Source organism: Squalius cephalus (assembly GCF_949319135.1).
Source record: "Squalius cephalus genome assembly, chromosome: 4".
Taxonomy (NCBI): Eukaryota; Metazoa; Chordata; class Actinopteri; order Cypriniformes; family Leuciscidae; genus Squalius; species Squalius cephalus.
The window spans coordinates 54,552,850-54,568,157 of NC_137125.1; the positions used below are offsets into that span (position 1 = coordinate 54,552,850).

Genomic DNA, 15,308 nt, shown 5'->3' on the forward strand with positions numbered 1-15,308 from the left:
CAGAGGCCAAGGGGCAAATTTGGCCAGGATGCCGGGGTTTTTCACATCTTCATGGACAGATGATTTCCCTCGTGTGTTAATATTTTTCCTTGTAATAATGTATGATTTGCAAATATGAGAACTGCTGCTTCTGTGTAGATGAGAGAATCAAAGTGTATGCGCGTTGTGCACACGCTACATTATGGCCAATCATGCGCCCTTAAAATAGCATCTGAACGCGCCACTGACTTTAGACGAGGTTTTTCCTGGTCAGTGGCGGAATTGTTTTCTGAAACTGCAAAATAGCACCAGGGAACGTTTGCGCCGGAACACGCCTCCTCTTTTCGCTGAACCGCCCCCGGGAGCGCAAGTTCATTCCATAATTTATCGACGTGCGTCTGTCGAGGGAAAAGTAGGAATGATACATGCGTCGGTGTACAAAGTCAATTGCACTGGGTGCAAGATAGGGCCCAATAAGTTACACTGCTCAATTTAAATAGTCCGTAGTACAATCTGTGCCATTCAGTGTGACTGTGGTATTATGCCAAGCGCATTTTTGTGCATGTGAAGGAAATGCGACTGGAATACAAAGCCTAGTTTACATATTAAAAAATTTAGCATCCAAATATATTGTGAATATGGAAACTTGGTTTCTTCAAACAGATTTCATCAGTTTATCTTAAATTATTTTGAGATAACTATTCATTCCTGAGTTCACTGGAAAGACCTCATCAATACTACGATCAATACTAGCCTGACCTTAAAAAATGATATTGATGAATCCAACCTTAGAAACTGTTCTTAAACTTAATAACCAAGAGTTCATGAAACAGAGAAACACATCATCAGTCAAATGTTACCTAACTGAGATACTATGACGCTGCTTTCCTTCTAGCATAGGTTAACATTTTTGTCACCCTTTACTGACAACCTGTTTTGTTCAGAATTCTTTTCTGACATTTAATTTTTTTTTTATCCCCACAAGCTTGAGCTTCCTCTGATCTTCTACATATCTTTTGAAGGTCATAGTTGTTGTGCCTCTGGGTGTTGTTTTCATCCTAAACCAGGTTATATACGTCAAACCCCGATCAAGTATCTCCAGAAGTCAAGTCACATTTATTTATATAGTGTTTTTTACAACACAGATTGTTTCAAAGCAGATTTACAGAGATAACAGGAAAATAATGCAATAAAGTTTGTTTCTAGAAGAAAATATCGTCACAGTCCAGCTTAACTAAGTTCAGTGATGGTTAATTTTTGTTGTAAAAAAGTTATTAATTTAGTTAATTTATATATATATATATATATATATATATATATATATATATATATATATATATATATATAGCCGTTCTGTAATAAACCATGATGTCATCGTCCAGCTTAGTTCAGTTCTCATATAATGTGTCAATGCAGGCAGATCAATAATATTGTTGAATATGTTAAATGTTAAATTTAAGCTCACTAACATCATGATAGAAATACCTATAACATTCAGTCCAAACTGTGCTTATTCCTCATACAAAGAGTCACAAAGCTTTCCAGTCTATTCAACTCTGTTCAGTCTTGGTGATTCATTATTGGCACAGACACAACATTTATTACTTACAGTTGTGAGAATTATTGCGACAGGTTTCCTTTAAACAGGCGCAATAAACTCAGTGCCAAAAATATTTCAAGTGTGTGGTTTAATCTACTTTCTCCACACTCCAGAAAGCAATGAAATTGACGGGTGACGATAACAGGAAATTTTCAAGACACTTAACAAAACAACATCATAAAACCATTCATATACAAACCAACACACTTAAGCTCAGTAAGCCACCCAACACACCTAACACCATTTCATTAAAACCTTTTATAAAATGTGACTTAGATTTTTTTCACAGTGGTAACTGTACTTCATAAATGCGCTACCTTTACAGAACACACCCGGGGAGAACTTGTATCTAATCATGAAAGAATCTGAAGTCTTTTTTAATCGCTTGCAGATTTTCACTGCCACCCAGGACTGCAAATCGTTGCCTTTTGCCTCATGCTGGGTTCAATGTGATTGCTTGAGTGTTTTGAGTGGTTTTTCATATGTTGCTAAAGTGTTTTAGGTGGTTTTCAAGTCAAAAGAGACAATCTCCTGCTTGCTACGATATTTTAGTCTAATTTAGGGAAGTCACGGCGAGGACATTTTCACACCGTTATATAAACTTGCAACAACATCAGTATTATTGATAACACCGTGGAAGTGGGGGGGGGGGGGGGGGCTTATTAATGCACACTTGCTTTTCGCTTTCACTTTTGAATTTGTGATCACATGTACTATTTGTCAATGTAATGCAAGTAATGTAATCGGTGTACAACAGGAGCACTGTGTAACGCCGGCTACCCTAACAAGCCTATTCTGAATGCTAAGTAAAGTAACAACACTTCCAGTGCATTTTTAGCACTGCACTTACCACAGAAAATGACACACTAAGTTTGGATAACAGTAGAAGACAAGTTCAAAATGGTATCTTTTTTTAATTCCATCAGCTACTGACTTTTTTTATTTATTTTTAAGCTATTTCAAGTTATATGTTTTGATCTTTTTCTCTAGAGAATGATAGGAAATGGCAAACTTTTTTACATGACTTACACCATACTGCACATTTCATGTTTGCATCCAGTCCAAACTTAACTGTCAGGGATCAGTCAAGCTCCTCCACCACACAATCACAGAGATCGCTGTCACCTGAGTACTAATCACCTGCACAGTCAGCATAAAAGCACTCACCTTACACAGTCACTTTGTCTGGTCTTGTTTGTGTAAGGACTCACTTCCCTGTCTCTCTTACCTTTCAACGATTGATGTTAAGTGTGATCATCTCCCGACTTGTGTATCCAAAGTCTCCTTCGTCTTCCTGGTTCCTGTCATCATCCAGCTACTTACCTCTCTCCGTTCCATTGTGTGTACTCCAGCGATCTCTCACCACAGCATCCACAACCTCCATCATCTGCAAAAGAACTATAAACTGTCAGTAAATCTCACCCTCATTATTCAAAGACATTCACCATTATCGCACCCACTGGTACTCACCACTACTTGTTTCAATAAACCTGTTTCTCACTCGTATCCTTTTGTCTTGAGTCTGTGTTCCATAACAGAAGACCAGACCAACACAGCGTGAGAATGAGTACCCCGGATCCAGGAGGTTGTGGGATGCCCTCAAGTTTTGCTGCTATGAGTTTTTTCTTCGTGGCAAAGAAGGACGAAGGCTTGCGGCCCTGCATAGACTATAGAGCACTCAACAACATCACCGTAAAGTTCCGGTACTCACTTCCTCTCGTCCCAGCAACCCTGGAACAACTTTGTGGAGGTCCTCCAACGCCTCAGAGAACATCACCTCTTCCTCAAGGCCGAGAAATGCTCCTTTCATCAACCAACCGTCCAGTTTCTCGGTTATAACATCAGTAAACACGGCATCCAAATGGACGAGGGGAAGGTGAATGCGGTCCGGAACTGGCCCACACCTTCCACCATCAAAGAACTCCAACGTTTCAGTGGATTTTCTAATTTCTATCGCCGGTTCATCCATAACTACAGTTCCATCACCTCTCCATTGACCAACCTCCTTCAGAAAAAGCCCAAGTCTCTGTCCTGGACACCAGCTGCCAAAGACCCGGAGCCCATCTTGCCTCAAAAGATCATCCTGAGTCCCATTCAGAGGTCCATCCATAAGCAGCTTTCCTCCTCCAGTGTCTCCGAGCCCTCTCCGCCGGGGTGTCCACCCGATCGTACCTACGTTCCCCGGTCACAACGCAATAATCTCACGCACTCTGCACACTTCCGTGGGCACTGGCCATCCAGGGCCAACCGCACCCTCTCACTGCTACAAGGTCGCTTCTGGTGGCCCAACATGGCCAGGGATGTGAGAAGGTTTGTCCAAGGATGCCCAGACTGCGCTATCTCCAAGAGACCACGCCATCTTCCATCCGGAAAGCTCCTTCCGTTCCCCGCTCCCTGACGCCCCTGGTGACACCTAGGAGTAGACTTCACCACCGACCTACCTCCCTCCGAAGGTAATACATGTATCTTAGACATTGTTGACCAATTCTCCAAATCCTGCCGTCTTTCCTTTGAAAGGTCTACCTACTGCCATGAGCATTGCTGAGCTGCTCTTCAACCACGTTTACCGTCACTATGGGTCATCATGTCAGATCGAGGCCCGTAATTCATCTCCCAGGTTTGGAGGGCTTTCTTCAGATTCCTAGGTGTGACGGTCAGTCTCTCATCTGGATATCATCCTCAGACGAACGGGCAAATGGAGAGGAAGATCCAGGAGATTGGGCGGTTTCTGAGAACCTTCAGCCACGGCCACCAGAACTCCCTCCGTCAGCCTGCCACTGGACTCACACCCTTCCAGTGCGTGCTCGGCTATCAGCCTCCACTGTTCCCGTGGTCCGGGGAACCCTACGACGTCCCCTCCGTCGACTATTGGTTTGGAGAGAGTGAGAGGGTCTGGGACGACGCACATCATCACCTTCAAGGGGCAGTGCGCAGACAAAAGACCCAGGCAGACACTCGGAGAGCGGAACCACCTACCTTCCAGCCAGGACAGAAGGCCTGGCTTTCCACATGGGACATCAAGCTGCGCCTGCCCTGCAAGAAGCTGAGTCCCAGATTCGTTGGCCCCTTCACCATCACCCGACAGATCAACCCAGTCACCTACCAGCTGCAGTTACCCTCACATTACAGTATTCACTCTATCTTTCATGTGTCACTCCTCAAGCCCTATCACTCACCTGTTTTTGTTCCCTCCACAGAGCCTGGCCCGACAGAGGAACCCCCCCCTTCCATCACTACTGGAGGATGGAACGGTCTACACCGTCTGTGAGATCTCTGACTCCTGGCGCTGTGGTGGCCGTCTGGAGTACCTGGTGGACTGGGAGGGCTACGGACCACAGGAACGTCCATAGACACCTAGGGAAGATTTCCTAGATCCGACCCTCCTTACCAGATTCCATGAGACTCACCCTGATCGTCCAGCACTCCGAGGAAGAGGCCGGCCACCGTGACGTCGGGGTCCACGGCCCTCAGGAGCAGGTCGTGGGGGGGGGGGGGGGGGGTAACTGTCAGGGATCAGCCAGGCTCCTCACAGAGATCGCTGTCACCTGAGTACTAATCACCTGCACGTCATCTGATCATCAGCACAGTCAGCATAAAAGCACTCACCTTGCAGTCATTTTGTCTGGTCTCGTTTGAGTAAGGACTCACTTCCCTGTCTCTCTTACCTTTCAACGATTGATGTTAAGTGTGATCGTCTCCTGTCTTGTGTATCCAAAGTCTCCTTCGTCTTCCTGGTTCCTGTCATCATCCAGCTACTTGCCTCTCTCAGTTCCATTGTGTGTACTCCAGCGATCTCTCACCACAGCATCCACAACCTCCATCATCTGCAAAAGAACTATAAACTGTCAGTAAATCTCACCCTCATTATTCAAAGACATTCACCATTATCGCACCCACTGGTACTCACCACTACTTGTTTCAATAAACCTGTTTCTCACTCGTATCCTTTTGTCTTGAGTCTCTGTTCCATAACACTAACCCTGACCAGTGTAGACCTAGTTTTACCACATCACAACGTGTCCAGTGTAGACGGTGTTATGCTCACACGCTGTCACTCAAGTCCTGCATGGGACCGCAATTCACCTTTATAATGAACCTAGAAAACAAAACACCTGGAATATTAATAGAAATTCAGTAATTGCGGAGAGAGGAAATGGGCTTGTTGCGCGGCCAAATCGTTTTTTGTTGGACTATAGATTTTGTTCCAGGTTTTTCTTCTGTTGGGCTCTTACATATCCCAGTGAGATCTACAAGGAACCGCAGGTGATTACTTGAGCAGAGTTTTACAGGTGGTTGATAAATGGCCCATGTCTAGTTTAATGTGAGTCCTATGGTTGTCTGAAGTGACCACATTTATATTAAATGGGACAAACCACACAAGTACCACACTTTATCCAAACTGGATGAAGTTGACTGAGAGATGCAATATTTGATTGTGTTGAAAGTTGTTTTATGTGCATAAATGTGCTCAGACGATGAAGAGTTTTATGTGCACTTAAAGTAGTCAATTTTATCCCTTTAAACTCTTTTTGATCCCCAAAATTACATATTTAAAAAAATTTTCCTTGAAAAAACATCTTCATGCCTTAAAATAGCTTGATTTTAACCATAGGGGGACTTTAAAGCAACAACCGTCTAATCAAACAGTTTTATTATCCAAACCTTTAGCAAATGAGAATATCTATCTAGCCTACTTTAAGTAAAATATACAATTCTATATAGAATGGTTGTGAAAAGAGCCCAAAGAAAACCAAAAAAGACCAAATCCTGCACACACAGGTTCAAAAGACACAAGCTTTGAAAGGAGGCAAATGTTCCAGTTCTTTACAAGATACTTTCCATCCAATTTAGGGGCCCTTCAAGAATGCACACTCTTATATTTGGCCTCTCAGGAGGTTAGAAGTAAACAAACGAACGAGGGGAGTCCCGGTGCATGTATCTAGGGGTCTTTCTTTAAATAGAAAACTTAAGCTGAATGGCTCGTCTGTTAAAGTGATCAACTCAAGACTTTTCTGGAACACACATGGGCACGATTGGGGAAATAGGGGCAGCTGACCTCCGTTCTCGTTTGAGGTAATGTTTAAAAATAGCACTGGGTAAGTTTGTCTGTGTGTGGGTCGTTTGAGGAGGTTAACGAGCTTCGCGGCGCACTTTAAAGGGAGCGTTTTCAGGAAACTTACACAAACCTTTAACCTGAGAGGTATGATTGCGCAACGCCTTCAGGAGATACGCCGAGGGTTTTGCGTTCGTTTCCCTTCTGTTCTCATTGAAGTTCCTGAATAGCTTTAACTCTTTGGCCCGAGGAATCTTTACCTTTCAACAACTCGCTAGCTTCTTTTTTCCAACTTGTGTGTTATGTAAGCTGCTCTAGATGCTGAAAGAGAACAGAAGAATTCTTTCAAAGACACTGACAGGAGGGTTTCATTTGGTCGCTCAATATGAAAAACAGATGGTGAAGGTCATAAAACTGTATTTTTCAAATATCAATTTTTTAACTGAATAGTACTGATAGCATATAAGAAAATATTAACAGACAAGGAAACCGATTGCAAGCCAACAAGGTAGTCTCTAATAACAGAGGAAACTTGAATTAAATGCACCATCAGACCATCAAACATCTCTACAGACATGAAGTCTATATATATATATATATATATATATATATATATATATATATATATATGGATCCCAATGGGAGCTCTGTATCTATACTTTTTTTGTTGTTGTATTCGTAATGAAAGGTGGAGGGAATGAAAAGTGCACAGTGCTTTCAGCCATTTAAGTCAGCTTGATTCTTTGTTTTGAATAAGCAAAATGATACATGGATCTGCTAGTTGCACATAAAACAACATGGAAAGTTGTGATGCCCATTTATCACGTCAAACTGCTAACTCGCAACAGCACACAAAACAAACAAAAGTCCACAAAGTATGAGAAACTATTTAAAGTCACAATGAAATGGAACTAATGACATCTTTTCTTCCGTATCGTGACGAACAGTCTGATCTTTCGTGTCGTGATGCACAATAATCTGAGTGATAGGTTATCGAAAAAGAAGAAGGTTTCCAAGTTTTGTCTGGAATGCTTCTCAAGTCAAAAGTGGTTTGAGTGATCGGATTCAAATCCGTCTCGAAAGTGTTTCGGAGGGCATTTTATAGCTATCCGATCAGAGAAAACACATGAAGTGACCAGGTGTAAACAAGCCCTATGATTTAACGTTATGAGGTAAAAAGTAAAAAAAAAATAGTGCTGGGCAACAATTAATTGCATCCAAAATAAAAGTTTGTGTGTGTACGATGTATGATTATTTTGTATATATAAATACACACACATGCATGTATATATTTAAGAACAATCTGTTATTTATATATAAGATATTTATATTTATATATAATCTAAATATATGTATGTACATGCAAATATTTCTTAAATATATACATGCATGTGTGTGTATTTATATATACAAAATAATCATACACAGTACACACGCAAACTTTTATTTTGGATGCAACTAATCGTTGCCCATCACTAAAAAAAAGTTTTTTCAAATAAAGAAATGCACAGTTGAATTGTTCACAATAAGATCGGGCAAATTTCCAATTCATTCCCACTTTAAACGTCTTATTTAACTAGTAACTTTTTTTTTTTTTTTTTAACAATGTGTTTATTGTTTTTGATTATGCAAGACAGGTAACAGAGAAACACATTTCCATTTCGTCGCAGTTATTTCCCACCCCAACAAGAGAACATCACTCTCTTCTCCCATATAGAAATACACAAAAGTCTCATACAAGAGACAAATTAAATGCAAAACAAATATTGCAAGGTACCCAAAAACCAAATATACATTACTGTACTTTACACATAAAAGTTACATTTTCCAGCAAAACAAAACGAAACAAAAAAACAAACAAACACTATACATAGTTACACCTCCTGTAATAAATGACCAATATTATTGTTGTTAATGTAGTAAACTAGTAACTTTAGATGCGACATTATACAGGCCTTTCACCTTCCTTATGTTTCGCAATCCAAGCACGTATAATGTGTGATCTGTATTAACGGTATTAAATCTGGTGACACTATCTGTGTTCAGCATGTCTTCCGCACCAGTACCAAAGATCTTAGGAAGTTTTGCAGCCGTTTCAGAAGAGCGAAAACTGGTAAAGGCACCACAGCCTTCTCTATAAACTCAAGACATTTTTTTCTCCCTCTTTCTGTACCTTTCCAAAAATGTGCTTCTCCCAGACAGTCTTTGTTTGGTGAGTCCTCGAAATGGCATGTGCGTCCATTCCCTCCGAAGGAATTTTTTCCTCGGTTTCATGGCTAGGTGTCTACATCCAGGTGGGCCAAAGAAAGGAATGAGGTTTATAACTTCAGGCCATTGTTTGAAGTTGTAGTTCCTGGTATGTCTTTTTGCAAATAAACTGATGAGAGCTTTGGGCACGGTGGAGCATATGATGGCTAAGTGAGTGGCAAGAGGTAAAAATCTTCATGGAAAAAAGAAGAGAATGGAGTATTTTGCACGTTGCTTTTTGTCTTGTATGTGTTCGTAAAGCCACAGTTGAAAAGATGAACACCTGGTGTTGCTTCTCGTACATCCTGAAACACAATGGTGCATAATCTTGCTTCTCTTGTGTTTAGGACATCTCCTCCTTTGTTTATTGTAGACAATCTCCATGTCCAACATGGTACAGGAGTGGTTTCTTCCTCATGGCTTTGCCACTCCAGCTTTAAAGTACTTTCTATCATGTGTGCAGACAGTCACCGTGATTTTGCCAAATAAGACATGTTCCTGGATCAACATATTTTGATGATCCTGGAATAACATTCCTGTCCCTAAATGTCGTCCTTACCCTATCCCTACCCCTAAACCTAACCCTACCCATAACTTTTCCCTAAAATCAGAGGGAAATGATACACTGATGTTGAAGCACCTCACCCTGGTTCTAAGCCTAAACTTGACATAAACTGTAAACTTGTCCCTCAAATCTGATTGGTTGACTGGAAAGTTGAAGATGTTGACCCAGGAACATGTGGTACTTGGTGAAATCACGTGCAGACACATTGTAAATGCCTGTGGCGGGACAGTGGGATAGTCATGTAATTCTCTGCGTGTCACTGTTGATGTTGTATCTCTTTTCAGAAATACAACGGTCAAGTGCCAGGGGTTGGAGAGCGTTTGTGCGATGCCCCAAAAGGCACCTGAGGCCTTGTGATATTTATGAGCCTGTTTACACCTGGTCAATTCATGCTTTTTACTGATCGGATAGCTATCTGATTCATTAAAATGATTTCCAACGTCACATACAGGTAAATGTGTTTTCATGAATCTGATTTTCAGTTCCCGCGCTATATGCAAATTTAAAGCAACAGCTATGAGCTGCATTTTATTGATCATCAGCTAATTTCAAAATCAAAGACCGCAATAGGAAAAGAGAGGCAACAGCACCTGTAAGATTTCGTTTCTTTACTTTTAATGAAGATGATTGTGTGTTAAGCATCTGCGACTTACTTGCACTTTGATTTGTGATAGTTTGCGCGTTGGTTTGATGAATAGACGCTCGGCTGCTCATCAGTAGCGTGGTCATATCTGGCTATAACATGACATATAGCCTATAACACTCTCACACGTTTATTTTTTCAGCATTGTTGGAAGGAGTAAAATCTACATATTATGTGGTTTCAACAATCAGATGCTTTTACACTTGTCCAGTTTCGTCTGGAAAGCGTCTCAGATCTCCTCCTGAAGTGGTTTGAGCGATCGGATTTAAATCCGTCTCGATTGCGTTTCGGAGGGCATTTACACCTGGTCTTTTCAAGAACGGATCCAATCAGGGAAAACGCATGAAGTGGCCAGGTGTAAACAGCCCCTACAGGCGTCTGAGCAGTACCAAGCCTTCAAGCCGTTCTGTTTAGTGAAAAAAGCAGATGTCGTTGTGCAGGTCAGGCCTTATTGCTCTTTTACACTGCAAAAAGTGATTTTCCATACAAATATCTAAACATACCTAAATCATGATACATTCACTTCAGAAGCATTATGCTTTTTAGAACATAAACTTTCATGCAACGGTTGTATGTAACACAGCGGTTTGTGAAGTTAAAAGGTCTAAAAAGTTTTAAAGTCCACCTGCAGTCTCTTCTTTGATCACCAAAATGTTGTTTAAATGTTTTTTTTCCTTGAAACAAAAGTCTTTATGCCTTAAAATATCTTGAGTGTAACTCGACACCCTTGCCTCATTTAGTATACGCGGTTCTATGAATATGCAAATGAGCCCCGCCTCCACTCACTCAGCTCAGAGATCCACTGGTTGATGATCACACGTTGATCTGATTGGTTACAAGGGTAGTTTGTGACGTCAGAAACACCAGCGATTTCAAAGCGTGTTTTTGAGACTGTCTTTGGTTCACTGCAGTTTTAAGGAGAAAATACTCAGCAATGCTGTCGACTTATGAATTTACACATGGTTTGTCTTAAAGCACATTAAAAACACCACATAGACATAAAAAGAACATTAAAAACTGAATTTTCCACCACGTGGGGACTTTAAAATATCAAAGTGCATGACACAAAGTTATTGCCCCCTAAAAGAAAGAATTGATTCTGGACTGCTGAATAGAGTCATCTCACTTCCTGTTACTAACCTATGTAATTATGAAACAATTTGCATAATGCCGAACAGCATCTCTTTGCCCCGCCCTCAAACACTGCAGTTTATCTGAGACTGGAAGAGTTTTGTTTGTGTTGTTCATGTCGAGAAGACGCTGTTTAAAGAGCTGCAAATCCACTACAAAAGGATGAGGACTCGCGCTGGAATTGACACGGAAAATCCAACTCCATCGTTTCTATCACTGTGTACTCAAGCACTGAATTCAGATAATATGGTATATGGTGATAGGTGTTTACATTTAGTCATTTAGCAGACGTGTTTGTCCAAAGCGATTTACAAATGAGGATTAAAGCAAGCGAGTCATCATGAAGAGGCAAAAACAACGCAAGAAGTGCTCAAAAATACAAAGTTCGGGCATTGCTCAGAGTAGCATAAGTAGCATTTTTTAAAGTTTCTTTTCCGATGTGGTAGACCAATCATAAAAGACCGGGCCGTCTGACCAATCAGAGCAGAGTAAGATTGCAGAAAGTTTGAGAAATGAGGTGATGTCCAATGTATATTGTTAGTGTACCTTGGATGCATGTAAACCTGTTGTAGGAGACCCCAAAACAACATTAGGAACTTTTAAAATAGCAGAATGGGGCACTTTAAGATATAGATAACAAATTAATAAATTAAGACATATAAATGACACTTAAAACATTAAGTGGGTTTATAATGCTTAGAACAAGAAAAAATATCTGCCAATGGGGTCAGATGACTCTAAAAATAACAATGGTAAAACCGGGAAAAAGAAACTGAAGTAATGTATTATGATTCCTTCAGCAGAAAATGAACTACAGTCTCAAGTGGAGACATTTGATGTAGATTTCTAATCGCTATCCATGTTTACATGACAAAAATGAACAAATCCATAATGCTCTCCATGCTCTGCTGATCTAAATCTGTAGAAATGTTTTCATTTTTACATGCAATTATGCCTGTATGAGCTACACTATTCCAGTCACTGAAAACAAGCGCTTTTTTGTGTTCGACTTAACTCAAACCACACACACACACACACACTGCCTCTCGTCTATTATCAGCGAACGCATCTCAGCGAACGCATGAGGTCATGCGCACCGTGAAGTGGCACTGCTTTCAATCAGGTCCTCTCCTCAGCTGGCCGTTCTCACGGGCCACTGTTGTTGATTCTACTTTGGACGCTTTGAAGCATGTGTGTAAAAAACTGTACAAACAGAAAATGTGCTCGAGGACGATGGCATCTGTGTTTTTGCTCCCTGAGGCCCTTCAATCCCTGAATCTCTGTGTGTGTGAAGGGTAAACCAGGCCTTTGATATGATCCGTGTCACATGACTTACCTTGGGTTTATCTGTAATACTTACCCACCCAGGCCGATTGTGCTGAGCACCAGCTGATATGTAATATCAATAAAGAGGAAAACGCCCTGAATATAAACAACCCGGTCGAGCCCCTTTTCATTTTCTGACCCTCGTGATCTGAAGGTGAAGTGTGGAGTTTGGCATGGATGGAGGAAATTGAATCCTTCCATTTATTAGTTCCCGAAGGCTGTGTTGTTGTAAGGATTAGGGATGAAAAAGGCGACAGGATTAATGCCACGGCAAGACAAACATGCGCCAAGCGTTATTTCCCTGCATAAAAGGCTGGCTTGTACATTCGCCCACCCTTTTCTCTGTAGTTAAACGACCGTATTGGGTTACGCTTTATTTTGTCGTTTTTAAAGGCCGAATTTACTTCAAATGTGCTCTTTAATGCAATAAAGCAAAAGAAAAGAGACTCTCTTGCCAATGTTCTTTGGCCACATTTGTGTGATTTCCCTCTTTATCTCTCTTTTCATCACTTGTTTGGAGAGATTTTCAGTTCCAGTGATCTTGGGATGTAGAGGATCACATTTGGACTTTTTTTTTTTGTGTGTGTGCAATCTTTGGATTTTCGGTTTGAACACATGTACTAATTTTTGTAAAGTGGCTCATTCTTTGGCAAGATCAAGTAAAATGAATCAAATGGAAAATATAACGGCATATGTAACAGCATATTTCCATTTAAAGGTCATGTGTGAACAGAAGCCTTTGTCAAAATGGTCTGGCAACTGAGACGCCATTCTTAGCAAATCACAAGTTCTTTAGGAGAAGTGATGGGTCGGTCGTGAACGATTCGATTCGTTCATTTTGAGGTGAACGAATCAATTTTGTATCCGGTACCGACTGCCAAGCCTGAAGACCCAGATAAGCAATGAATTAATCGTTTCTGTTTCTCATTATTTGGCCTTGTACTTTCACTGCAATTTTTTTCTTATTCTAAATGTGATCAGCATTTGATGTATTTGGGGAATTTGGCTATTAACATGTAACATTTTAATTATATTCTGCTGAAATTAACGAACTGACTCGCAAAAAAGATTTGTTCATTTTGATGAATGAGATTCATAGATCCGAGTCAGTAAAATGATCCGAACTTCCCACTACTATGGAACGTATTTGTATAAATGTGCTTTTACTACTTTGTGTAGTATTTAGATTCTTGTGTTTTTGTTTTACTTTTTTATTATTGTTTTATATATATGTATTATGTTCTTGGTTTTATATTTTGTAATGCTCTTCTTGTCTTTTTTGCCTTTTGTGAAGCACTTTGTGCTAAGAAGCTTTAAAAGTGCTATATAAAGTTACTAATATTAAGGAGGTGACACAATTGCTCTAAGTCGTTTAACACGGAAGTCGAAAGTCTTGATTATCAACTTCAGAGATTCCCAATGTTTATTGTGAGCCGAACCCCTTTGAACATTTTCATTAAGGGACAATAAATTAATTAATTAGTGCCACCTTAAATTGGCATTTTTACCTTTATACAGGCTTTAGATGTATGAATCACCTTTTACATTTAATAAATAAACTCAATTAGACTAATCAGACTAATTAGGATTATCAATGTCGTCAGATTCTAGGTTGATATAATGCATATAACCTATATTTATATATATAAAACAGTTATGTCCGGTCGAACAATGTATTAATTAACTTCAGATTGGATTGTGTTGGTAAAAGACACTTACCTAGCGCTAAAAGATGTTTCGTGCCTCTAACAAGTGCTTTCGATCTTCTTTCTGATCTGAATGGCGTGTGGAAAACACTTGAGTTTTGCCACAGACTCGTCCCAGCGTCTAGAACGCAACTGAATGCTTTTTCAAGCGTCTCCATGCTTGACGAACCGCGGAAAACTACTTTTAAACACGAAATGACTAAATATTTACGTACATATTTACAGCGGGTCTATTCACACTGGATTAGCATTAGCTGAGGTAATATTTCCGGACCTTTTTTACTGAAGGTAAAAGTCTGACATTGTCCGTAATGATCACTGATCACTGAGAAGCTCTGGTAATTATTACTTTACCCCACCTCTCCATGTTAAACTAGTCCCGTTTGAATAAGGCTCAAGTTGATCGCAAACCAAGGTGAAAAAGACGTACTGTTAAATGTATTAAAAGTGTATTATAGTGTATTTGTATTATACTAAAAACATACTCAAGAACATTTTAATACATTTAATAGTACGTCTTTGTCACCTGGAGATCTGCTTAGGCTTATGATGCTTTTGGAAATGGAACGCCTTTTGTTTGTTTTTTACAAACTGACTGAGCTTCCACATTATAAAAAAAATAATAATTAAAATACTATCTTTACATTTACCTCCCAGGCTATCTTTACCTTTACTTCACTGAGTCTTCTCACACACAGACCCCGTGGTCTCACATCAGTCTGAAGGAGAAAGCGTTTGTCCTCCATCAACCCCTTCATCCTTCATTCCTCAGTCGACGCTCTGCTTGTGTGGTCCCTCTCGAGTAGGAACGACGTAATGCTGTCACCCCTGTGTGTTTGTGTGTGTAGACCTGCTCTCACTGATGGCTGATGGTCATTTTCCACCTGAGAGGATCATGAATGTTTATTGTTCAGTAGAATTGGGAGCATATTTCAGCTGAGATCGTGCTGAGTGAGGATTTCGTTCACTGTCCTTATGGATTTTCTCATTCCTCTTCAAATACACTGTAAAAAAAAAGAAAAGTTGCTGCCTTTAATTTTTAAGTTCAATAAACTTGG

The 15,308-nt window shown here is 40.3% G+C and overlaps 1 protein-coding gene across 2 annotated transcripts in view; it reads right to left on the minus strand.

Moving 5' to 3' along the window:
• The window catches only part of pthlha (parathyroid hormone-like hormone a), a 110,941-nt gene extending 95,926 nt beyond the window's left edge, over window positions 1-15,015 (minus strand). For both annotated transcript variants that reach the window (XM_079870153.1, XM_079870152.1), the window contains exon 1: window positions 14,919-15,015. The gene's annotated coding sequence lies outside the window, so the exon portion shown is untranslated. The remainder of the gene's footprint in view (window positions 1-14,918) is intronic.
• Between the last annotated feature and the right edge of the window lie 293 nt (window positions 15,016-15,308).